The 27,968-nt window shown below is 39.3% G+C and overlaps 1 long non-coding RNA gene across 1 annotated transcript; it reads right to left on the bottom strand.

Moving 5' to 3' along the window:
- Positions 1-2,712: 2,712 nt before the first annotated feature.
- Positions 2,713-19,346, bottom strand: LOC149136102 (uncharacterized). The gene is made up of 2 exons (XR_016241332.1): positions 18,611-19,346; positions 2,713-3,271 (listed from the first exon to the last, which is right to left on the bottom strand). It is a non-coding gene; the product is annotated as an uncharacterized LOC149136102 (long non-coding RNA).
- Positions 19,347-27,968: the final 8,622 nt, after the last annotated feature.

Below are 27,968 nucleotides of genomic sequence, written 5' to 3' on the forward strand. Positions count from 1 at the left end.
TTCAGTGGGGGTTTGTTGCTCGTATTTATTTTTGTCGAACAAGAAATCTCCACTGCGTTCCACGCATTTGTCTGCCTGTGGTTGTGTTTAAAGTCTCACTTAGCGGTGAGAAGTGCGTATTGTGGGGCGTATCCCTCCTTCTATAATTGTGCTTATTTTTTACCAGTTTTTGTGACTGTTTTGTGCCCTTACCAAGAGGCTTACCGAGTTGGCCAGGAGTACCAAGACGGCCAGAAGAATTTGCTGTGGTTTGGAACTGTTTCTTGCCTTCTTGCAGTTTTTTAAAACTCTGTGAACTTCTGTTTTTTGGGAACTTTTTTCCAAAAAACAAAAAATGGCAAAAAAAGACAAACAACACTGTGTTGGGGTAGGAGATTGTCCCACCCAAACAGTGGATTGGTAAGAGGCTTACCGTCTCAAGTTGAATATTTTCTGAACTTTTTTTATTGATAAGAGGCTCAGCGCCTCAATTTGTAATTATTGTAACAGGTTCAACACCTCATTTGTGTTTTTTTTTAAAAAGAACAATGTTATCGGGAAGTAACAATCGGAGGGCGTTGGCTGCTTGCCCCACCAGCCACATCTTTTTTCATTTCATCATCATCATTGTGTCTGTGTTCAGCCTTCTGCTTCCCAGCCACATGGTTCCGGGTTCAGCTCCACTGCGTGATACCCCATTCTCTCTCATCAAACACACACACACACGTACATACAACGATATATATATATACGCAAACACACACACACACGTATGCACATACCCATCGATATATATATATATATATATATATATATATATATATATATATATATCTGTAAAAATATGCGACACTTATTCGGTAGGCATGATAAAACTCCGAGTTTCGGATGCCGGGGTGGGAGCCCACGCCAACATCTCTTCAGTTATCCGGCTCTATTTTTACGGATGAATTCCTCTACTTACATAATATCGAGGTCTCTTTCTTTCTTTTGTTGTCCTTCCTATCAATATATATATATATATATATATATATGCACACACACCCAGATCGATACAGAAGGATGAAGAATACGGGACTGATGCTGCATTATATGTGGCGAGAAGCAGAAAAGCGTATAGTAGCAAGAGTAGCAATATTAAGCAGGTTAAACGTTGAGCTAGAATATTTGAAGAAAGAAAGCATCCCTTGCGGCAGAAAGATGAGATGATTAATACAATTGTAACCCCTTTTCTGCAGATTCTTTAGAGAATGACGTAGCTGACAATTGCAAGCATTTTGGACTTGCTAGCTTTGCTTAATTTTACTCCTTTTTTTTTTTTTTTTTTTTTTTTTTGCAGGTCACAACAAAGTTGAATGTTAAATGATAACGTTATAAAGAAAGACAGAAATGCTTTTTAAAAAAATAAATGAATAAATGAATGAAAGACGAATAAATTATTATTTTTCAGCCTTTCACACAATTTCAATGGAGGCAAACAAAAGAAGACTTTAAACAATGAGTACATGTAAGCAACTTCAACGTTGAGAATAAATAGAAACTAAAATGTAATCTTTGAAAGAAATTAATATCCGCATTTTTTTTTTTTTTTTTTTTTTAGTGAAATCTTAGTAAAATATTCTGCGTAAACAGAGAGAAAAATTGAAAGAGAGAGAAAGTGCGGGGCGGGGGGAATAAAATTACTTTCAAAAATTCTTGCGTATGACATTGGAATTAGAATGGTTAGAAATGAAATAAAAGTTTTAGCTGCAAGCTACTTCGTCACAAGTATTGAGAGAAATATGGTCTCTTTAAAAAGAAAGAACGAGGTTACTTTCCCGTAGATTGAATGTTACTGGGAAGAGCTTTGCTGAAGCCTAAACTTTAGATTCGCCCGTGCACCATTCTTGAAACACATTTTATTCGTTCACTGCAATACATTTTTTTGTATTTTTAATTATATTTTGGAGATTCGCGAAGTAAACCCGTTTTGTATGTGATTGAAAGGTGGGATTCTTTGTAACGGGAATCTAGTGAAGAAGTGATACACAAAACTTTATAAGCAACACACCCATTTACACAAGTGAGTGGAAGAGCTCGGTCGGCAAGAACATATTTTTGCTTTTTATATTATCATATGCTTTGATTAAGCCATTGCTTGGATTTGGTAATTTTCTGCGTAATTATTTTGAGTTCCAGTGTAATAGTAGTAATGAATACTAAATCCAAAACATTGACAGTTCAAATCCATACAATTCCGACCTTGGCAATTATACAGAGGCCTATTTTCAAATCCTTGTTGAACTCAACTTTGTCGTTTATATCTCCCATATTATGTCACAAAAGTGGAAAATAGTTAACACAGTTCGACACATCTTTTAAAAGACGCAATGACCACAATACATTTGATCTTTGGACAATTCGACCAGGACTGTCCTGGAGATAAACGTCAACAACAAACAATACTGAAATGGATTCATAAGTGGTTCCAAATTTTGACACAAGTGTAAGCAATTTTAAAAGAAGGCGTAAGCCGATTACATCGGCCCCAATATTCGACTGGTACTTACTTTTTATGACCCTCCACAAAAAAATCAAAGGCATAGTCGACCTGGACAGAATTAGAACCTAGAACGTAAACAGCCGAAGAAATTCCGATAAACCTTTTGTCCGACTCGCTAACGTGTTTACCAGCTTGCCGCCTTGTATGGTTTCATATGAATTGGAAACAAAAGCTTATTTAATGACCCCAACAATAAACAAAGTATAAAGTAATAATGAAGTCTGAATATATAAAATATCACTGATATTCATATTAAATACGAGTTTGTCATTTTTTCCTATGCGTCCAGAGTTTAGAGCTACCCTGTATATTCAGGTTTATAGTAAAAGGAAAAGTAACGTTAGTCAATGACGGGCAGATTGATAACTTCGAGCTAACTTTAATGTAGGCAAAATTGAAAAGTCAGCTAGAAATATGTGGTGACGTAGCTAGATATAAATAACTAATTATGCTAAATGTCAACAATGTAGGGAGGACGGAAAAGTTAACTGAAACTAAATATGGTATGGTTGTGTGGTTTAGGAGATCTCTTTGCAACCACGTCGTTTCAGGTTCAGTTCCACTATCAACCAATTTCTTGTGAGTGAATTGGGGTTCATGGAAACTGTGTGGAAACCCTTCGCGTATGTGTGTCTTTGTGTTTTCTCCTTCCCCGTTTGACGTGTTGATAACTTAGCAGTTCGGCAAAAGACTGAGAGAATAAGTACCAGACTTTAGAAGATTGATTATTGGGGTCGATTCATCCAGCGACTGAAACAAATAAAAAGATATGAAGTAGCTAGATTTGCAAATACCTAGAGAAGCTAGTATTGAAAAATTTAACGTGGAAAGCATGTATGAGGCAGCTCGATATCAGATAGCTAGTTAATATTTACCTATTTTATTTAGAGTGCATTAACAAATGCGTTAAACTAATAGAGAACATTAAAGCGCTAACTTAAAACAATGCAGTGAAGCAGCTAGATATATATATATATATCTAGTTACGTTAGTTTTAAGATATTTAATGCGGTGAGCATTAAAACTTTAAGAGAAATAATTATGTGAGAAGACAGCTAGATATACACATAAATAGATAATGATAAAAAGAAGTGATTATGTAGAGAAGAAAAATGAGTTAATCAATGACTAATAATATTAAAATTTTTTTTTTCCACTTGAGGAAACAATTCTTGGACATGGTCTGATCTCATCAGCGAAGCAGATATCTGTCATTTCCAGAGTTGTGACAATTAGAGAAAAATATTCACAAAGGAAATTAATTCTTTATTTTATTTGTTTTAGTAATGGAAGTTTTCGTCGAATTGGAGCAACGCCTTAGAATGTTTACTTGAACAGATGGACCTCACTACTGTGTTTTTATAAAGTTTAGTACTTATTATATCGGTCTCTTTTATATTTTTTACCAAACCGTTACATTACTGGAAAATAAAGAAACGCTGGTTATCAAGCGGTGAGAAACAAGCACACACACACACACACACACACCACAAATGCATATATGCAACTGGTTTCTGACAACTACTCAAAGTGGTTGTCATTCACAATGCATCAATCGACCCTGGATTAATATAGCAGATACTTACTTGCCCAAGGTACCAAGCAACAGATCTGAACCCAAAACCAAGTAGTTGCAAAGTGAATTTCTTAACCACACGGCTTTACCTACGGCTAAAAGTTTGCACTTGTCCCCAGCAGATTAAAATTCAGGGAGCGCGTGATGTATAACATTCATATAACAAATAATATTTGGTTTTTAAAGATTAAAAAAAAAAAAACAGATGCTTATTGTGCATAACTCACTGGCACTGTTGGCTACGGTGACGAGTGTTCCAGTTGATCCGATCACTGGAACAGACTGCACGTGAAATTAACGTGCAAATGGTTGAGTACTCCACAGACACGTGTCAGTGTGACACAGTGTGACAAGACTGGCCCTTTGAAATACAGGTACCATTCACTTTCGCCAGCTGAGTGGACTGGAGCAACGTGAAATAAAGCGTCTTGCTCAAGGACACAACGCATTGCCGGAAATTGAACTGACAACCAAACGATCGTGAGCTGGATACCCCAACCACTAAGCCACGCGCCTTATTGTACACAATAAACTATTATATACATAGACGAGGAAGCAAATATTAATCGGTGATTAAGGAGACGAGCTGGCACAAGCGATGGAACGCCGGGCGAAATGCTTCGCGGTATAACGGCTCTGTGAATTATTGTGAATACTGTTGTGTTACTTTGTGAAAACTGTCTCGGTGAATAATGGTGATTTTTGTGGAATTATTACGGTTGCATTTCAAGTGAGCTGCTGCATTTTTACCAGCTGTGGCAAGTGGTAGTGTCTCCAGTATGGAGAGCTACGCCAAGGCCACTGCGGTGAGGAAGCCAGTGCCGCTGGAAACCAAGTTAATCAAGTTGGATATGGAGGAGGTGACCAGAAGCATGAATTTGATAGAAGTTGAGGGAGACTCGTACAAATTATGTCCCCCAAAAGAGACTAAAGAAAATAAAATTCTGAGGACAGTAGTGTATCGTACACAGGCTGTGGAAACCGGTAAAATTGAAATGGTGACGGAAGAAGAAATCGAGGAGTGCCTGGGTGAAATTGTCAATGATGCCACGTACATCAACAGAGGAAGAAAGTTAGGTAAGGTTGAGGTGAGGTTCGCCACTATAGAAGAGGCAACCAAGCATGCAACCAACATATTAAGAAGTGAGAAAATAGCATTGCTACCAAGCTATAGAGGAAGAAGTGTAAAAATACGAATTCCCAGAGATACACTAGATATTAAACCAGAGTGGTTGGTTGCAACAGTGCTGGCTGCAACCAAGGAGGAGCCGGAATTGGGACCAGTGGCGAAAACAAAAGTATGCAAATGGTGGGGATTTGGACTCGAAATGTGGCTTTTTGCCACATTCGAGGACATAGAAAGAATTCCCTACCAGATAGAAGTGGAGGACGAGAAAGCGTTAAATGTCGTAAATTTTTTATTATGATCACTATGGATCTAATTTACATAGATGATACAAAGACAATTACAAACAGATGTACAAAATGTATGAGTTCTTTTTAAAAAAATTTTACGATGTTTTTATAAAATTTAAAAAACGATGACTTTGAATATTCAGACATACATATGCATGCATACCCACACACATCTATATAAACATATATATATATACACACATATACATACATACATACATACATACATACATACATACACACACACACACACATACCCATACATACACCTACACACATGTATGTCTATAAAAAGAAGGGGAGATTGGGTTTTTCAACCCGGCAGCCTATAAGGCCCAGCAGTTTGCCTTTTATTTTCTCAATGATTAGTTTGGGTGACTTACACCCACCTTTTTCACTACTTCCTTCCATCTTCGTTCATATACTTTCTCTGACAGGGTTCTCTTTTCCAGCCATATCTTGCTCTTCAGGTGATATCTGAAGTAGAACAGCAATCCAGGGCCGGATATGTAGGACCCTGTCACGATGCCTTCCATTCTCGTCCTCCATATACACTCTTTCAATACTGCTACCGTACAGAGAAAACAAGCCTCACCTTCCTTTGATAGTCCAGTTGGCGGTATCATCTTTATCATAGACTCAGCCGACAGCTGTACTCGTCCCAAAATGCGACAACACGTGTTCCACGTAAATCATCAAGCCGGAGAGCTTCCGACAATGTACGAGAGCGTGCTGGACAGTTTCACTGTCCTGCTCGCATCTTGGACATGTCGGTGGCACTGCTAAACCGTGCCTGGATAACTTTTCGCGAACAGGTAGAGCATTCCTGTAACTCTGCCAAGTCAGAGATTTTTGGAAATTATCCAAGTACTCTGGCTTGAAGGTCTTACGAAACAGGTTGGCGAGTTGGTTCTCGTCGAACCCCAGAGCCCCTCCTAAGACGTCATCGTTTCCCTCCTCCACTAGCCGTCTGTAGAATACCGAGGTGGTATTCCCGCAGCCAGCCTTGCCCGTCTTGTGGATAGACCAGAGTGCCTGACGGCACTCCTTCTGCCATAAAGTCAGATTACATCTTCTAATGAGACCGGGTTTAAATCGTTCCAGCGAGGCCGGTCGCGGCAAGAACTCCTCCGCCAACGGACTCCACACCTTATCACCCTCCAGGTGGCACCAGAGATGTCTCAGCCTCAACGCATGTCTGCGCATCATTAGCCAGGGCATCCCCAAACCACCCTTTAGCGGTTCCTGGCAGCATACGGAGCGCCTCACAAGTGGCTTTCCCCCCCTCCACAAAAAGCGGAAGAGGAGTCGTACCAGCTTGTTTAGCCAAAAATCGGGGCAAGGCACAACGGACAGGCGGTAGGTGATTACAGATGCTATAAACATCTGCACCACCTCCGCTCTACCCTTCAAGGACAGAGACCGCCCGGACCACTTCCGGATTATGGCCTCCACCTTGTTTACTACCTCGCTCCAATTCTTCTCCGTCTGAGTCTGAACCGAACCAGACTCCAAGCAACTTAACAGGACCATCTGTCCAGTGTCCAACGACACTGGACGATAACGGCCTGTTCCTCCAGGTGCCGAGGCGCAGACCGATGGACTTGTCCTTGTTAACTTTTGCTCCTGCCACCGCTTCGTATCTTCGGAGAGCATCTTCTACTCGAGGTAGTTGTGCTTCCTCAGACACGATGAGAGCGACGTCGTCCGCATACGCAGAAGTAAACTTACCGCATCCGATCTCATTAGGGTTGCCACCCAACTTCTCCAGCCTCCGCAGCAATGGCTCCAGGGCCAAAACATACAGGACCGGAGACAAGGGGCACCCTTGACGAACAGACCGCCTGATCGAAAACGGCTCCGTTAGGTAACCGTTTATCTGGACGGTGGACTTAATGCCGCTGTACATAGCGGAGATCCACCCGCGAAAGCCCGGGCCTATCCCAGCCGCTTCGAGGACGGCCTCCAGGTACCGATGGTCGACCCTATCGAATGCTTTACTTTGGTCTAAGTGGACCACTGCCCCTCCTTTGCCGGCTAATTTCCCAACCCTGTCTAAGGTGTAGCGGAGAAGGTGAAGATTGTCTTGGATCGACCTGCCTGGGATTGCACAGGTCTGTGCCTTCCCGACAAGCTTCTCCACGACCGCCGTCAACCTTTTAGCTAACACCTTGGCCAAAATCTTTAGCTCTACGTTGAGTAGAGTTATGGGCCTATAGTTACTAATGCTATCCCCCTTGCTTGGGTCCTTCTGTATCAGCGTCACAACTCCCCGGCTTACAGAACTGGGAATTCTCCCATTCTGCTGCCAGTTTGCATAGACGCCTGCCAGAATCTCCCCAAACAAGTCCGGCATTGCTCGGTAAAACTCGTAGGGCAGACCATCCAGTCCCGGAGACTTTTCCCCAGCGCACTCGGCCAGCACCTCTCTTACCTCCGCGGGAGTGATCAGGCCTTCACAGTATTCATCCTCGCGCGCCGAGAGTCGAGGCCCGCCAGCTAGGAAGTCCCTTAAGGGCTCCCCACGCCCAAGCGGACCGCTCTCCCCGAACACCCGAGCAAAATGCTGGTGAAGGGCCTTTTGCATCTCCTCCTGTCCATAGATCCTGCGTCCCTGCCCGTCAGTTAAAGACCCAATGCAGGACTTCTTGCCCTTCTGACTCTCCACATGGCGAGCCCATCTGGCTGCGTTGATACCTTCTCGTTTCCCAGCGCGTAACTTAGCTCTGACTCGGCATCCTTCATGTTTGGCATTGAGGTGACGATACAAGACCGTTCTCGCCGCCGTCACTCTGGATGCGGTGCCAGATTCCATTGCCTCATCTAGACTCCTGACTAAGTCACCCTCTATTCTAGTCCTATCTAAACTTAGCTGATTGCTAAATCTAATGGACTCAAGTCGTATGGCTCTCTTGAGGGCGTGCCACCATCTATTATTAATGATGGTGCCACATAATGCCCTCTGCACTAACTCCTTAATCCGGGTACGAAAAGCTACACAAGTCAAAATAGACTTGTTCATTTTCCAATACCCGGGTCCCTGTCTATGACACTTATCTATATGCACCTCACACGTCACAAGTTTGTGATCCGAGTAAGGCACAATGCAAAAATGTGGACAGCTAAAACTATTCTTATCTCTTTCCTTAACAAATATTCTATCTATATACGATCTGCGTGAGCCGTCGTTGTTACTCCACGTCCACTGTGGAACGCTCGGCTCATCCAGTCGGTAACGGTCTACTAGATTAAAGCTCTCTAGTAGACCTTTGAGGCAAGAATTTCCTTTCCTATCAGCGGAGCCTACACTATCAACTCGCGCATCGAGAATAGTGTTGAAGTCCCCTAACAATACTATGGTTTTAGACGTCAATAGAAAGTACTCCAGGTTCCGAAAAAAATCCGACTGCCTGTGTCCGTTAGGAGCATAGACAGCCACCAACCTGAAGGACTGCTTACTTTCGTGTGTCACATCTAGGACGACCAGCCTACCTTCTGGGTCCAGAAAGACAGTACGTATCTGCAAATCCAAGTTTTTCTTGATGAGGACTGCCACGCCTGCACCTCCCCTCCGGCTCGGAGAAATAAATTTCTCGTAACCATTGAGGAGGGGCGAGAACGCTTCAGGTCCCTTCATCTTGGACTCGGTTATTACAGCCACATCTATTCTATGTGAAATGAGGTCGTGCAGAAAACAAGCCTGTTTCCATTTCGACCCCATTCCACGCACATTTAAACTACCCAACTTAATCATTGAAAAAATAAAGGTAGAAAATGAGGACTTACGGTTGTGAGAGGGAGCATGGCACTTTTTGTCTGCCAACCTCCCCTCCTCCTTCCGTTTCTGCTGGGCTCTTTCTCGGGGTTGCCACCGGGCTCTGGTTTGGGGTGGCTGCCGGGCTGACAATCAATCTGCCCTCTTTTACGTCGTTGGAGACGTCAATTATTAGTTTGTTTCTAACGTGTTCCTGAAACAGTCTTTCTGCAAAGTCTTCTTCTGAGACCTTTGCATATCTGTATTGAGCGTCCTCTGTGCCGCTCTTGAAATATCTTACCCTTGGGTGGGCTTTGATATACTTCACCACTTTTTCATTTTTTGTGTCTATCGCCACTATTTTTTCATTATTTTAAAAACCTTTCAATGCAGGTTGAGGGGTGGGGGGCTTGAACCTCTGTCCTATCAGCGTTTTGCCAGCGGGGTAAGGGTGGGAAGTTGTTTTTTTTTCCTCTGTCTGTGCAGAGGTTTTTTTTTTGTTTGGGGAGGGGACTCTGGCGCGTGTTGTTTCTTCCTTTTGTAGCTCGCAGTTTGGAACTCCATCTTTTCCGTTTCGTTCTCCACTACGGCAACTATTTTTTCTCTCTCTTGTTCTTTTTCTTGCTGTTTTTTTCCTTCTACCGTGTTTCCACTCTCCACTTCGATGGTGACTGCTTTGCCTTTTTCTTTTTCTTCCTCGTCCGCTTTCGGAGGAGGGGCGTCACTCGTTTTAACGGTGTTTGGCTTTGTTTTTATACAGGCCGAGCGGACGTGACCCTTCTGCCCACACTTGAAACATCTGGGTCGACGTCCCTCCACCGACACGCGGATGGTATGCCCCTCCCCCACAAACACCCTATCAGGCAAATTCTCGAATGTGCTGTTCTCAGCTTGGACTAGAATTTCCAACGTCTGACCTCTCCATCTGGTCGCTTCCTTCCTCTTCATGCTTAGAATATTTATTTTCTCCTCGACGTCGAATATAACCGCTGCTGCCGCCCACATTACGTCGTATCTGAAAGGTATGTCCTCAATGGTCACCCGTGCTGTTCTTTTTCCCATGTAAGTGGGCAGCAACATGATTACATCGTTTTTTAACGTCTCCGTCGAGACCTCCCTCGCCACTTCAGCCGAGTCGAAGTGCACCTCAACCGTTGCACTTCGTACTCCGCAGTTGACGTGGCGGACCTTTGGCCATATTGGCGCCAGACACCTCTCGACCAGTTCGTTACGAACCTCCGTGATTTTTTTTTCTTTTATATTGTATACCTTGTATACTACTATCTTTTCCTTTCGGGCATTGACAGTCTCGGGTGGTGGAATCAATTTGGTTTCACCATCCACCTTTTGTATGTACTTCCTGAACGCGTACAGACTCTCTTTTACAATTTTCAGTTCAATGGTGCTTCCACCAACAGCCTGAGAAAAACTTTGCTTTGGCATACTTTCTCCCTGAATGGGAGCGTTGCTTTCGGCTGTCGCCATTTTGTCAAAAAGACAAAAATAACAGAAAAAATTCTTGTCGCCAAGACAAATGAATGGTATTTTCCTGCCCCGTAGGGCGAAAAACTACTGTTAAACAAACAGTTACAAAAATGTCTCACAATAACAGACGTAAAAGAACTCACACAGACGTAGCAGCAAAGATATTTGAATCAAGATATAATACTCCAAACACGAGAAAACGTTGAATGTCGTAGTCGAGGGAAGAAAACCAAATTGTTATAGATGCGGGGAGAGAGGTCATATGAAGACCAAATGCCCCCTATATGAGTTCACACAGCCACAACAAGAGAAAGCACAAACAGAGGAGGAAAGAATTGTAGACCACACTGAGGAAATAAAAGAGAGACAGAAGTGTGAAACAGAAAACGAAGGAGAAGAACGAAAATGGAGCCACTAACCCTAAAAAGCGAAGGAAAAATAAGTCAAAGGAACGGTCAACAGAAAACAAAGGAGAGATGGAAGAGCCAGAAACTAATAATGTACAAGAAGAGGAGGAGAGAACAGAGAAAGATGTGAAATACAAAGTACGAGAATTGCGAGCAGATGGAGAGAAAAGTCGAGAGGTTAAAAGAAATAATAAGAGTGAAAATGCCAGAGAAATGTGCTGAAAAATGCATTTTGACACTTGAGGAAAGATGCTTCGAGTGCATAAAAGAACTTGGTGAAAATATAATAAAAACGAAACGGATATGGTTGGTGGAGACACCACCCCCTAGACCTGATTATCTGCAGTTGTTAAGGACGGACGTAACAATGGTTAATGGAAGAAAGGTAACGGGAGTGTTTGAATTTTTTGAGTTACACACCGTTAAAATGTTTACATGACGTTGAACGTAAAAGTGAAAAACTGGATAAATGTAACCACCCCGTTGCAAAAAAGTATAACAAAATGTATGAGTTGTTTGGAGATATGTCTGAAAGATCGTCAGAACTTTCACTAGAGGAATTCCCGAGTTTGCCAAAAAACAAAAATATTGTGTCCAAAAGAATAATTGATGCACCTAGCATCCAAACAAGGAAGAAAAAAAGTTTTGCGTTGGCAGCTGGGGGTGGAACCCGGCTGCTTTCGACGAATAAGTGTGATTTTATGAAATACAGTAAAATGATGCAAATAAATGTTAACGTGGTTAAAATACAACCACCGGAGAAATTACTACTAGAAGAAAAACAGAAAACTTCCAAAAGTCCTTAACCTGGCAATACTACAGAGGTGCCTTGCCCGTTTGGGATAAGCTCGCAAGACACGGTAAGCGTCAGTCGCCGACCTGTCCAAGATGCGGGGGTGGGGTGAGGGAGAGGGAAACCGTCCCACACGCTAATGTTCAATGTCCGGAGATATCTGAAATGTGGGGTTATGTTGAATACCTGTTGTCCGGCGAAGGATGAGCACAGCTGTCGACTGAGTCAATTATACAAATTGACCTACCTGGAGTTTTAACAAACGAAGGTAAGAATTGTAGCAATAGCGAAAGAGACAGTATGGAAGACTAGGATAAAAGGAATTAAGACAGGCAACTTTATCTCTGGTCACAATTTATGATCATTTTTTTTCTTTTCATTTGAAAAGGAAGGTGTGGCTGGAGAAGAGATGTCTGTCGGAGTGTACGTTCCAAAATAGATGGAAGCATGTTGTACGAGTGTTGTGTGTGCAAGAGAACAAGAGAACAAGAAAGGTACCAGCAAACAGATCGGGGCTTGTGGGGTCGGAGCGTGGCCTGATCATCGCTTCATTTGTTTTGTCCCTGTATTGTTAATTTCATTCGATTTTTCATATATTTCATTTAATTTTTAAAAGTTACATTTTATGTAAAATCATATTGCATTACTGATCCCATCAGTTGTTCCGTCCATTTCTATGTTTAACCCTTGGTGGGCAATAAAGAAATTGGTATTTCGTCTGTCTTTACGTTCTGAGTTCAAATTCCGCCAAGGTCGACTTTGCCTTTCGTCCTGAATGAAATCAATAAATTAAGTACCAGTTGCGTACTGGGATAGATCTAATCGACTGGCTCTCTCAACAGAAATTTCGGGCCTTGTGCTTCGAGTAGAAAAATTACATATATAATGTCTAGTCGTTAAGATGAAGTGTTCATAGTCATAACATGATGGATTCGATTCCTGGACTGAGCGTTGTCTCCTTAAGCCAGGCACTTCATTTTAAGTTACTCCAGTCTTTTCAGTTGAAAATGTCTTTCAGTCAAGTGGACTTCAGCTGGATGTTTCTCTGGGTAAAGAACGGGAGGATCGAAAAAGTTTCTATATCTGCTCGTGACTCTATGAATACCTAAAACAACTAGCGAAAGTATGGTACAAGCTATCACGTCATACTTCCCTGTGAGTGACAGCTATGATGGGTCATTAAAATCACACACACACACACACACACACAGACATATACACAGTATGTCCGAAAATTAATCTTTTCTCATCCGACTGAAGTATCGATTATATGTGTGTAGGGCAACAAATGGCAGCCACATCGAACTGTACAAAATTGTACGTAAACTGTACTAGTTGATCTCTTATCCAACATGTATATGGAATGTATGGCGTTGAAAGTTACCTCAGTAAATAGCTTTAAAGTCTCAGCCTAGTCTTACTTACACACACACACACACACACACACACGCACACATACATATATATATTAGTGCAAAAGAATATAACACGAAGACAAGGTAAAGAGTTAAAAAAGAAAGAAAGAGTGTATTAGGTTTACACCCAGGAAAAAGAAAAAAGAACAAACTCTTCTACGTTTCGTGTGTACACTCGTCTTCAGAAAGAAAGAACAGAGAAGGAGAGAAAAATGGAGAAAGGAATGCATGTGTATATAACCGTCACGGCATTATGAACTTAGATAAATCGATTTTAACGGTAAAACATGAAGTAGATAAAGCTATAATACCGTGTAAATTGAGTTTAAAACACTCTTATCTACTTCGATTTTCTTCATTAAAAACGATTTATCTCAAGTCTGCCGAAGTTTCAAAGTTACACACACACATTATATATATATATATGACATCCTTGGCTTTATAAACACTTCTAACGAATACAATCATTTGAATTCGCTATATGTTTGGTAAATTTTTTCGAAAGATGTTAACAATCTTAAGTTGATCCGGAAATGTTGGCTTACTCAGACGTATTTAAATTCAAGTAATTCAGAAAACAGTTAATAAAATGTGTGAAAAAATCCAATAACAAACAAATAAAGAACCTAAAAGTTACATAAACTAATGCAAAATTCCGGCTATATAAGTGCAAAAATGTGGCCTGTCACTTCGAAAGTACATACACTCACCGTATGTATATGTATTTTGATTTTATGTGTGCTCACAAACACACGCATATATATTTTTTCTGTCTACTACATATCACTTAAAAGGTGTTAGCCATCTCGAATGTATGGTAGAGTGCATTTATCGAAATGGATCCTCCAAAACAAATTACAGATACGTTGACACTAAATGAAATTTTAGTATAATTCGCTCTATAAACCCCAACTTGTTATTGGTGCTTGCTTTATCGAATACGGTGACAGCTAAAACCTTGTATGGTAAGGCTCTAAACTGGGAACATGAAATATTCCTATGGAAATGGTACCTCATATGTGCAACGGATCTAATTCAAAACGGGGGCACCAGTTTTCATTTATGTTTTATGTAGTGTTTTTGGTACCGAAAGACTTTCAAACTTCGTATACTTATCTATTTTGTGTTATAGAACAGAAAAAAATTTTTGTATTCGAATTAATTTCATGTAAAAAATTGTCTTATTTCGATAATTTCAACCAATCACTGACAAATATTCAGCTGTTTACAGTTACTCCTTTGGCAGTTTAAGCGGTGTAAAGCGTATTTAATCTCCATTACTTCTGACATTTTGCAGAGAGGCAACACACGTGTGTTCGTTTTTCCTCACCCTAACCCTAATTGACTTGCTCCTTACCTCAAAAACCAGGCCTTGTGCCTATAATAGAAAGGTTTATTAGCTACTGCCAATATGCTTCAGCCATTGTTTGACAAGGAAATAATAATTTTATCACCACCAGAATCGTTTGAGAATCGTTTGTTTATGTAGTCAGCACTTAATGTATTCGGCTGAATGGACGTCAGTCATTGGTTGAAATTACAGAAATACGACAACTTTAACATGAAATAACTTGCGATGTACGTTTTTTTGTTAAGAAGACTAAGAGAAAAAGATGTTTTATATGACACATTCTACCAGTGTCCCAAGTTTCAAAGTGTTTCGTTAAGAAAATACTGGTGCCCCCGTTTTGAACTAGATCCTGTGCAACATTGTTGAATGATTAAAAAAAATTTGCTTCGCAACCGTGTGGTCTTCGGTTCGATCCCTCTAGAATTCCATTCATAAAACCTAAGTTGACTCGAGGCTAAGAAAAATGAAACTCAACAACGAAAACTATTTAGTTTGGCTTACTACAGTTTTAATCTACTGCTCAGTAAATTAAATTACTGCCTAAATCATTTTCATAAGTTTGTCCTAAAGATCCATGCTGGTTTTCAGATTTTTAGTCAGCCTTCGTTTCATAATGTACGAGTAATATAAAAATTTCCTTTCATAAATCCCGTTACACGGGTTGTTGGGAAAAAAATTGGAAATATATATTATATATGATACACGGACGGCAGGGAAATATGTCTTGTGTATCACATATGATAGATAGAACAGGCAAGTCGTTAACTGTATCTAATACAGGCACAAGGGTTACAACTGGATTGGTGGGGGTAATAGATCAAATTGACCCCAGTGTTAGACTGATGATCTATTTTACCCGCCCCGGAGAGATTAAAGAAGTTGACCTTGGTAGGACTTGAAGTCAGAATGTAAAGAGCTGGAAGAAATACCACAAGGTAATTTTGTCCAGTGCCCTAGAGATAGTGCCACCCTACCGCCTTAATAATAATCTATCCTTAATCTCTTTCCTCTTTATATGATGACATTTTATTTCATATTGTTCCAGTTCACTCAACTGGCAAAAATGAACAGTACCTGTATTTGAAAGGGCCAACCTTTTTACATTCTGTGTCAAGCTAAATCTCCTTGAGAACTATGTTAAGGGTACCCGTGTTTGTAAGTGCTCAGCCACTTACACGTTAAATTCACGAGCAGGCTGTTCCGTTGATCAGATTAATTGAAACCCTCGTTGTCGTAACCGACGGAGTGAGTCGCTGGTCAATGAAGACCATTCAAAATCGAGTGTCTGATTAATACTTAGAGCATTGGACAAAATATTTTACTGTTTTTCGTTACATCTTTTTATGTTGATATTACCATGATTAACTTTTTGTTCCAGGGTTTGATAAAAAATAAAATACCAGTCAACAAATGGGTCGGTGTACCATATCTATAAATTGTCTTAGATGTAAATAAACTCATAACTGAAGAAAGCTATAATTCCAGTAAATCAAAACTAACCCAAAAGAAATCAGTAACAGATTTTCTCTTAAGTCTTCGACAAGTATCATAGATCACAAGTTACGGTTCAACGGACCGAATCTGTCGATGATTTTCGATTCTTTTATGTAGCCATTTCACGTATGAGATGAATCTTCTATCAGTTTTGTCGATAGATATCCAATCATTCGATCAACGTGTCAGTGGATGGTAATCGACAGACACATGTAAACTCTACGTAATTCTCAGGCTTAACCAATACGACACAGTACATAATAATCCCTTTTCTACTATAGGCATAAGGTCTGAAATTTGAGAGGGAGGTGGGAGTAAGTAAGTCGATTAAATCAACTCCAGTGATTAATTGGTGCTTATTTTATCGACCCCGAAAAGATGAAAATCAGTCGGCATCGGCGGAATTTGAACTCAGAACGCAATGCTGCAAAGCAACTTGCCCTCCATGGACTGCGACGAAAGTAAATACTGTAAAGAAATTTATTTTTGCTACACCTAATTCTCAGTCTTACAGGTACACAATCATTTATCCGGAAATCTAAAATCCCAAAAGCTTAAAAAACCAAACTTATTTTTGTGGAGGGTGGAGCGCAAATAGCTGACCATCGTGACCCGCCTTACTCAGGTATGACGTGGTAATGCTCGGCAGGTCGGCCACCACTTACTGCCAAGCGTCAGGTGTGACTCAGCACTCGTAGAGAGAAGACGTGCATTTGTTGTTTGCTGTCTTTGTGTTGTTTCTTGCGACTTTTTATATAATGTGCCCTGAAATTTTCAAAAAGAATTGCAGATACCCCAATAGATAACAGTAACAATGATGCCCCTGTTGTGCATTCCTTGAGTGGTGACGAAATTGTTAAAGCACACAGGTGAGAAAATTCCTATAGATGATATGGTGAAAACTTGTGATCAGTTAATAGCTGGCCTTGAACAACGTGCATTTATCAGTGAGCAACAGATTATGGGATTTTACTCAATTAAAAAGACGGAAAACTATGCTGATAAAACAGATGACACTTGAAGAAGTCTTTAAAAATGCCCTCTCTGGTAGTGCTACTTCATCACTTGAGCATCTATGTAGCTGCATATTTATCCTAGTTTGAACCAGTTTATGACTCTAGCTTATGAATAAACTATAATACCATTTGTAGTCTTTCTTTATTCAAATTAGCGTGAATATTTATGTGTCTCTGTACAGAAATATTGTGGTAATGTATCTACCTGTATTTGTGAATCGTGTATTTTTGTTTTAAATTATCCCACTATATGTATTTTGTTATTTGTGATCTTAATTATCCCACTATTTCATTTACCAGTATATTACTCTATAAATAAGCTGTAATATTTGTAATCTCTATTTTTCCCATGTAATGTCGTTACCATAGCAGAACGTCTGTTTTGACGACGAGTTTACAATCTGGGGCAACTGGCTTTTGTTCTGAAATCCGAAAAAATCCGAAATTCAGAACGCAACTGTCTCCAAGGGTTCCTGATAAAGAATTGTGTATCCGTACTAATAATTGTCCTTATCGTAGATACAAGGTTTCAGAATTAAGAAAGAGGAGCAGTTGATTAATTTAACTAGTATTTTATTTTACCCATCTCGGAATGGTAAAGGTAAAGTTGACTTCGATGGAAATTGAACTCAGAACGTAATGAATTGCAACTAAATACTGCAAGAAGTGTTATTCAGCGCTCTAATGGTCTACTAATCAACTATCCCACTGCTTAATATCGATATAATGTTCATTTTTAGATAAATATGTCGGGCTGGTAATAGTTAGGCTTGGCAGAAGCCCTAGAGTGCCAAACATTGCTTTGCAATACTATTTTTACACTTTATGTTCTGCGTTTAAATCTCGATGAGGTTCGAGTAATATAATAACATACAAGTCAAGTAGTGGAACTGCTATAATCGAAAACTTTTAGGCCTTTTATCGACGTCAGAAATTACCGCTCAGCATTTATTATATATATATTAGGTTGTCTGATAAATTTGTTCGTGCCTCACCCCATCATTTATTTTAATCCTTCCCAATGTTTTATTGAATTAGCACGAAAAATATTTTTATCCTGATGTTTTAGGGTTCTTTGTAGCTACATTCTTCTTTTTCTACAAGTTTAGCTTTTTCGAAACTTGTATAAATTTTACCTCTTTTCCGACATATGACGGAGTGCCAAGCAAAAAAAAAAAAAAGAAGAACGAAAACTAACGAATTTATCTGACAACTCATTACACGGGCATTAATTTGAAGAGAAGCGGATTCAGTCAACTGAATTAATACCAAAATATTATAAGTACTTAATTTATCAATCGAACCTGGATTGTATTCCAAGACAAAATGAAAAGCCCTTATAGCTAAGTGTTGCTAGATATTTATGTAATTTAACAACTTACCATTTCAGCTGTTGCTTTTTGTGTGTGTTTGACCTATTCCATCGACGGTTTAGCACCACCACTTTGTCATCTTTGAATTCCTTGTGTGTAGACTTCTCTCAGTTGGAAACATACGAACCAGGTCTTCACTCTTAAGATGACTTCCTCGCTTTCTCCCACTCATCACAGAAGCCCTGAAAATTGTGACACTAACTTTCTTATCCTTATTAAGCCATAGCAAAATATGATTTCTTAAATAGACACAAAACCACGAGTACATCGAGATAGAGTTCAGTCGATTGTATATGATCTTGTATATTACTGATAATTATATTACCGACCACCGGTGAACCGAATGGATAACGTAAGGACACATAGCTAAATAAATGAAACCATTTCATCTGGCACCCTGCTGATTTTGCTATCTATCAATCTCTGCCTTGCTAATAATATCTAATATGGGGAGGAACAGGCAACACATTTTAAGTTACATAAACACGCCCTCATGACTATTACTTAATTTTAGCGACCCTGCAAAGCCTTCCTCGGTGGGATTTGAACTTAGAACATAAAAAGTCATAATTAAATACTACTTCGTGAGGACCACATTCACTGGAGACCTTTTCTATTTCAACAAGCAAGGCTCTCGTCTATGGGAAATTAGTTGAAAGTGATCCCATTACTCTAAAGCTCTGTACAGTGTCTGATAAGGGGAAAATGAAGGAAAATAATGACACCAACCAGAAAAAAATAAAGATACTTCCAGAAAAGCCCTCACACGCGTGCAACTAGATATAGCAAAGAAACGGGTCATAGAACCAGACCAATTATAGACTCAATGATGGTCCTGATGTGCTAGGATCAGTTGATTATCATCCATAACACCACAACAACATCGTGGTGCTGCAGGCCGGTTTCTTAATCGATAATGTCTCAGACACAGCAATTCAAAAAAGTGTCAGGAGGACACATCATCATACAGTTCTCGTGTCTTATAGGACTTGAACTATCGTTTCTTTTCCGCGTAGTGTTTGCACCTGATGTCCTCGTATATTTCCCGTCAGTCAATGGACTCCGTCAACTCGAGGTGATTTGCGATGGCTCTTGTTGAACTACTGTGGTTGTCACTGATGATAAACTGGGTCTGTTGGGCGGACTCGGCTATTCTAATAACGATTGACTGACAAGTATTTTCTTTTCCAGCAGCCACTGATAATAGGTCTCAAATTCTTAATTCGTTGTCTATCCTGGACACGAAAGAATCTGCTATGTTCTAGAAGCTGGTGATCCCTGAATAGCTGTGCATGGCGACCAGAGATGTGCTTTCTCATTTGCTATAGTGAATTGGAATCTGCTATATTAATGCTGACTATAAGCACGAAAGAGGAATGACAGGTAAAGTTTGGTGGACTCCATGTAACCTTACGTTGGGTCATTTTCTGTTTCAGTCAGTAAATACCCAGTGCGTGTCATGCACATTTTAATCTAGGTGGGCTGCATTCCTTCACAGATTAAAACAGCTGATTTCTTCCAGAGAGAAGATGAGAGGGAGAGTGAGAGGGTAGGAAGAAGAAAAAGATCAACTGCAGTACTGAAATGGCACTTTATTTACCTATGCCGACAAGAGAGAAAGAAAGAAAAGTTAAAGTCGCAAAAAATATATACGAACTTACCGTTAACAAAAGTTGAGATGTGTGGCGTTCAGTTATTCCATATGAAAAATGCATTAAATACTACAAAACGTAAACGTAGAACAGACACAAGGATCCAACTCCTTCCTCAGTTATCGGCCAGTAATACTAATATCCAGTTTCGTGCCTTTTACAATAAGACTGGGAACTTCGTATATCAGCACACGTAAGATTTGCGTAGAATTAGGGATCGAGCGAACAAAACAATACAGAGTGGGCGTACGAAAGTAGACAAATGTAATTTGAAACGATAGACGAAGACAATAAATAACGCCTTACGGTCAAATACAGGAATGATAGATTTAACGCCTGGAAGAAATCCTCAAATGGATATAAAAACAGAATTAGTAAGAGAGGAGAAAAAGTTGACCAACACGCTAGGAAAATAAAGACACCAGCCAGAAAAAGCAGAGAAAATAGAAAATCAGTTACGGGTCACATGTGGGTAGCAGATAGAAGAGAAGGAGGATGAGAAAGAGGCAGAGAAAGAGAGAACAAAGGAGAAAAGGGAGTGAGATGCAAAAAATATATACAAACTTAATCCATCATTCTCGTGTTTGACCGTAAAGCTTTATTTATTTTCTTTGTCTATCGTCTCAAAAGTCGGGATGCGTGGTGGTCAGTTATTCCATAAGTGAAACATGCACAACACACACACACACACACACACACACACACACACACACACACACACACACACACACACACACACACACACACACATAGATAGATAAACGCATATGTATACGTACAGATACACACGGATATAAGTGTCTGTGTGTATCTTAATTGCTCCGTCTTTTCTCTCTCTCTCTGTTAGTTAAACCCTACCTTCTACCTCCGATCCGTGCTCCCACTTCACTCAGATCTATCTCTTCTTGCTACCCTCTAAATCTAAAAATAAAACCGAGATTCTCTAGACAAGTTGTTAGTGTCGCTAACAAACTTCCACCTCTTTTCAAATCGTCTTCCTCTTCTCCATCTCCGTCTTCTGAACCTTCTAGCTCTTTTGCTTTTTGGCTTCACACCGTTCCTCTACTCTACCTTTTTTCTGTCTACCTTTCTCCTTTATGCCACATCTCTCTCTCTCTCTCTCTCTCCCCCCCCCCCCCCTTTCTCTCTCTCTCACACACACACACAATGTTACAGTTCAATGGATGCATGCATCAACCTTCTGAAATTGTCTCATTTACAAGCTCTAACAATAGACAGCTAATTGTTCCACTTGACTTTCACACACCCACACACGTGTGCGCGCGCGCGACGTTGTGTATGTTTCGCCACACACTAAGTCACACACAAACTCACACATACATACATCCGAAAAAAAGACCAGTAACAAGTATACGCTCATAGAGAGGAAACACTATACGTCTTTAATGTTATGCGCAGACATGAGTGTACACACATAGAAATACATATACACATATTCACATAGACGTTCACAGGTACATTCACACACAGGAAACTGCATATACATGCATGCATATATACACACATGCATACATACATACATCTCTACCTATTCATATATTTGCGTATATTTGTGTATATTTGTGCATATTTATCTGTATATGCATGTACGTGTATATGTGAGTGTGTATGTATGTATACGTGTGTGCATATCCAGAGATATGTGTGCATATATATGCATCAGCAGATATATGTATATATTCATATATGCACATTTTAATATTTGCATATACTCACGTTTCTATGCATATAGACACACATACACACATACGTATAATACATACTAATCAACGCATATACCACCATAACATCCAAACAAAGTAGCAAGCATGCAAGCGCACATACATACATACGTGTGTGTATGTGTGTGTGTGTGTGTGTGTATACATATATATATATATATATATATATATATATATATATATATATGTATATATATGTATGTATATATATGTATGTATATATATGTATATACATACATGCACGTATGTAATGTATGTATACACATGTAAGGAGATAGATTCGCGCAGATTTGCAATCACACAGAAACTTGTACATACATTTATATGTACAGACATTATCAGTTATCAAATATTCTTACTACTTTTTGCTTTGGCACTTTATTTTGTTCAAAATTGTAATGGTTTGTTTATTTGCTGTCTATTCTTTTACATTTAACTCCACTCTCCTTAGCTAACGTTAGCGTTGTTGCTGTTGTCGTTCCAGTTAATATAATTTTGTGGACTAAAATTTTCTGGCAGTTACTTAACTAAAACGCAGCCATTGTATAAAAACGAAGGACACAATGGAAATTTCTTATGAATTACGAGTGATTATTTTACATGCACATACACTCTCACACACACGTAATGAAGACCAAGTTCGATTTATATTCGCTGGTACATACACTCAAACACATAATAGGAACCAATTCTCTGGTATACTAAAGACATACGCACACATGGACACACACATGCGCATGCGCACCCGCGTAGACACTTTTATAGTGGAATAAAATAAAGTTTAACGTAAATAACTTCATATAATCTGTGTCAGTTTCTATTAAGCAAGCCGTCTGTGAAAACTGTAATATGAAGAATATAGGGGGGACGAACGAGAGATGTGATACTTCGTCTTTTCTTTTGTTTTCGGTGGTTCTGTGGTTGATTAGTTAATTGGTTATTGAGAGGGGAAGAAAGGGAGAGAGAGAGGGGGGAGAAAGAGAAGTGAGAGAGTGAGAGATATGAAGAGAGAGAGAGAGAGAGAGAGAGAGAGAGTTTAGTGTTGGTGGAGTGAGGAGGAAAATGGCTAGGTGGCAGAATCGTTAGTACATCGAACAAAATATTTAGCAGTTTTTCTTCCGGCTCTTTATCATCAGGGTTAAAATCCCGCCGAAGTCAACTTTGCCTTTCGCCTCTCCGGGATCCAAAAAAATATATATAATACTATTCAGGTACTGGGTTCAATGTGATCGACTGGACCCTTACATTCAAAGTTGTTGGCCTTGACTCCTGCAACGGACTGGCTTCCCTTTCAGAGGAACGTTATGATTTCAGTGACTTATACACCATGGAAACCGGGTAACCGGCCTTATAGTTTTAGGGCTCGAGATAAGAAAAAAAAATGAGTAAAGAAGAAGACGCAAATGGAGTATTGCAATTGCGGATGTAAAACAACGAATTGAATAAAAGTTTCGAATAAGTTTGTTGAACTTCCGTATCAACGCTCGTTGGTTCACATATTGGTTTCAAATTTTGGCACCAGGCCAGCAATTTCGGAGTGGGGGAGCGCAAGCCAATTGCATCGATCCCAGTGCCTAACTGGCACTTATTCATAGACCTTGAAAGGATGAAAGGCAAAGTCGACCTCGGCGGAATTTGAACTCAGAACGTAAAGACGGGCGAAATACCGCTAAGCATTTCGCTTGGCATGCTAACCATTTTGCTAGCTCGTCACCTTCGTTGGTTCGTATATTGTCAATGGCTTGGCGCTATGCCGTATATCCATGGTAAAACGTTGTAAAAGTGTTGAGCGTTACGTTATATTTGCCATGCAGCAATCTCCTCTTGTAGCGAAAAAAAAAAAAAGAAACCTCGTCTTCACTAGCCCAATGTTTCGTATAAGAGACAAAGGTCCTTCGTAGATGGAGTTTGTGAGAACTGAAAAATGGCGGAGGTCGCCAGTCCATAATATCAACCCTTTTATCACACAAAAAATCTTTGACTCTCTTCGCAGTGTGACAGGGAGCGTTGTCCTGTACGAAGATAAGAGGTTGAACTGACGAGGATCGAAAATGTGGCAGGGCATGCAGTCTAAGAATCTTCTTGTAGATTTTAGCATTCACAGCCCCTTGTAGGCGAATAAGTGGACCAGGACCAGCAGTAGAGATCACTCCACACACCATTACACTGCCACCTCCATATTTCACTGTCTCGTTCACACATGCACGGGATAACCTTTCGCCACTTCATCAGACGTACATCCTGCCATCGGAACCAATCACATTAAACTTCGATTCATCGCTAAAATGAACCTGCGACCACTGTTCTTCTGTCCAAACAACGTGTTCGTGAGTGAAACGAAGACAGGCCCCTTGGTTCTTCTTGGAGATCAGAGGTTTCTTTGCCGGTGCCCGAACAAGCAACTCAGAACCTTGTAACCTCCGAAAAACTGTTTTGTGTGATACGTTGACATCGGAAGTGGAGCTACACTCGCGGGATATCTCAGCAGCACTCTTAAATCTATCCATCAGTGACATTCTAACCATAGTACGATCCTGTTTTAGTGAAGTTCTACGAGGTATCCCGGCTTTGGATTTAGCATCTGTCAATCCTGATAACTTGAAACGAGTTACAATTTGTTGCACAACACTTCTAGACATTGCTACAGTAGTTGCTATCACAGAATTTGACTTGCCCTCTTGGTGAAGACACACAATCCTTTGTTTTTTATCACAGGACACCAGTCGTTTCTCACAAGCTGCTATGCTGACAGTTGAATGTAAGATCATAAGAAATAACTGTTAGCCCATTAACAATCTTCTAAACAACAAATACCTTAGTTAGTAGTTCATTTTTTTCTCAGTGACCCCTTAACTTTTGGCCGCTGCAATTTGGAAGATTGTTTGTTTATTCCTTCATAACATACGAAGTATTTATTCCATTCACTTGAAATTTTCACGAAAGATAGTTATTAGGTATATCAAAACATGTGTTAAATATCTAGTCTCAACGTGTTGTTAATCTTCTATAATAACTATTTCAATATACTTGTACTTACTGACCGTTGTATTATGGCCGCTACTGTATATATACACGCACGTGTATATCGGATATAATGTATGCATGTATTATATACATATATATGTAAGCGTTGATTTGTGTGTTCGATTCTGGCTTGTGTTACCTCATCATTTTTCAGTCAATTGTTTATATATAAAAGTCTCTTTCAATCATACATACATACATACGTACGTACATAATACATACATACATACATACATATATAGTTACATACATATATATTTACATACATACATATATATTTATTTTCATTTATGCGCCCTTTTCAAGCCTAGTCAGGCTCATGGGCCCGGTTTCCCGGTTTCTATGACGTATGTCTCCACCCACCCCCTCGCTGGACGGGACGCCAGTCCATCGCAGCGTTACTCAAGAAACAGGAAGAAAGAGTGAGAGAAAGTTGGGGCGAAAGAGTACAACAGGGGTCGTCCCCCCACCCCCACCGGAGCCTCATGGGCTTTTAGGTGTTTTCGCTCAATAAACACAAACAACGCCCGGTTTGGGAATCGAAACCGCGAGTCCGCTGCCCTAACCACTGGGCCATTGAGCCTCCACATACATACATGCATACATACATACATACATTCATATATATATATATATATATATATATATATATATATATATATATATATATATATATATATATATTTATATGTATATATGTTTGTATGTATGTACATATTAAAAACATTTTCTTCATACAATCACAATATTTAAAACTAATTTTTCCTATATTAAAAATTAGTAATTATATTAAAAACATCCTTAAAAAACACATTGCCACAAACACTTAAATCCGTTTTTTATGACTTTTAATATAACTACAAATTTAATAATTTGAGCGAATTAATGTATCTAGGTATGTCTATACAAGCGTACACACACGAATATATATATATATATATATATATATATATATATATATATATATATAAACTTTAAATAGAGCTCAAAATTGATCCGTTGAAAATACTTTATTACAACAACAATAACAATAATAATAACAAATAAATAGACCTATGTACATTTCGATAGAACATCTATTTAAAGTTGATATATATTCAAAAACTCAACTGTGAGTTTTTTGCTAAGATTGTTAACAGATACTATATTTTTTACCAAATTTTTTGGTTAAAAAAAATATATATTTAACATATATATATATGTATATATATATATATATATATATATATATATATATATATATATATATATATATATATACGTGGTCTGATCAATAAGTATCCGAACTGTTGTCATAGTAACGAAGTTAAAGCAAGCTTGGCGTAGATTGACCTTGAACTCTGTTGTGCATGCGCACTATGCTTCAACGTTCTTTCTCACTTCCGCGGTTTACAGCAGTGCTTGGAATGAAGGTGTGTAGTGTGTGAACGTCGCATTGACCATGACAGAAAATTCAGTCCACTATGGATGAAGATTTGGGTATGAGAAGTATCGCCATGACAAACGGATGCACAGCAGAGTTTAAGGTCAACCTGTGCCAAGCGACTTTACTCTACGTGCTTTAGCTTCGTTACTATATCAACAGTCCGAATACTTTTTGATCAGACCTCGTACGATATTATTTAATTTGATAAGCAGTGATCTGAACACAATACATAAAATGAAATATTTTCTGCTGTTATCCTATGCCTTAACGAATCAATGTTTTTTAGGAGTCAATATAACAGACTGTTGACTTTTGGGTTATGAGTTCACATCAGATCTCGGGAGTTGAAATTATTTATGATAGACTAAATCTTGCATCACTAGCATAAGCTATTCCACCACCATTACTTCCCGATATATCTTATTTCAAAGAACCAATTAGGTCCACACAACAGTTTTTGTCATCTTTTGTTAAATCAAGTGTTTGCTTTGATATATTTGAAGCTATTGAATCTAAGAAGTTACCATTTCTTTTGTGTCGTTGATTAACTAAGCGCAATAAAATGAAAATAATTTTTTTCAATTGGTACTTCATTAAGAAGTTCAGAAATATGTTAGCTGAGTTACGAATTATATGGAAAAGGATATCGGTTATAAGCAAAACAAAACGATATCAGTTACACAGAAAATGATGTCAGTTACACAGAAAACGATATCAGATGAGAAACGCAACGAAATTAAATATTAAAATATACACATACAAAAGAAATACCTTTGGAGACATAATTGTATAGCAATACGGTTTACTTTAGCTGATATTGGTGATATTAACGGTTCAGAATTTAGGAAATTTCGAGGGGAGGGTCTTAGTCGAAACTATTGACTCCATTACATTGACTAGTACTCGTGTTATCGTCCCGGCACGAATGAAAGGTAAAGCTGACCCGGATAGAATTTGAACTAAGCATAAAAACCCAGAAGAAATCCGCAAAGCATTTCTTCCGATGCTTTAATGATTTTGCCAGTTCGTCAATGACAATAATTGTTTCAAATTTTGGCGCAAGGCCAGCAATTTTGTGGGGAAAGTGTCAGTTGATTACATCAACCTATTACATGACTAGTATTTTATGTTATCTACCACCGAAGGATGAAAATTAAAGTTGACCTCGTCGGGATTTGAACTCAAAACCTATAAAAGTGCCGCTAAGCAATTTGTTCAACGTGTGAACGATTCTTCCATTGGTGATAATAGTTCAGCCCTGTAAAGCGAAGAAACATTCTCTTGGGTCAGGGTGTTGGATTCGTGATCATAAGATCGTGGGTTTGATTCCATGATCATGCGTCTCGTAGTGTTTTTGCTTGAGCAAGGTGGTTAACTCCCAATTACTCTAGTTTTTTTATGGTAAAAGACACTTGCCCAAGATGTCACGTCATGGAATCGAACTTAAAACCCCTGTGGTTTCTAACCAAATTTTATAACCCTTCAACAATACATACGTTATGACAACTAAACTTACTGACGTA

The sequence above is a fragment of the Octopus bimaculoides genome, chromosome 4 (assembly GCF_046866305.1).
Source record: "Octopus bimaculoides isolate indiv1 chromosome 4, ASM4686630v1, whole genome shotgun sequence".
Classification (NCBI taxonomy): Eukaryota; Metazoa; Mollusca; class Cephalopoda; order Octopoda; family Octopodidae; genus Octopus; species Octopus bimaculoides.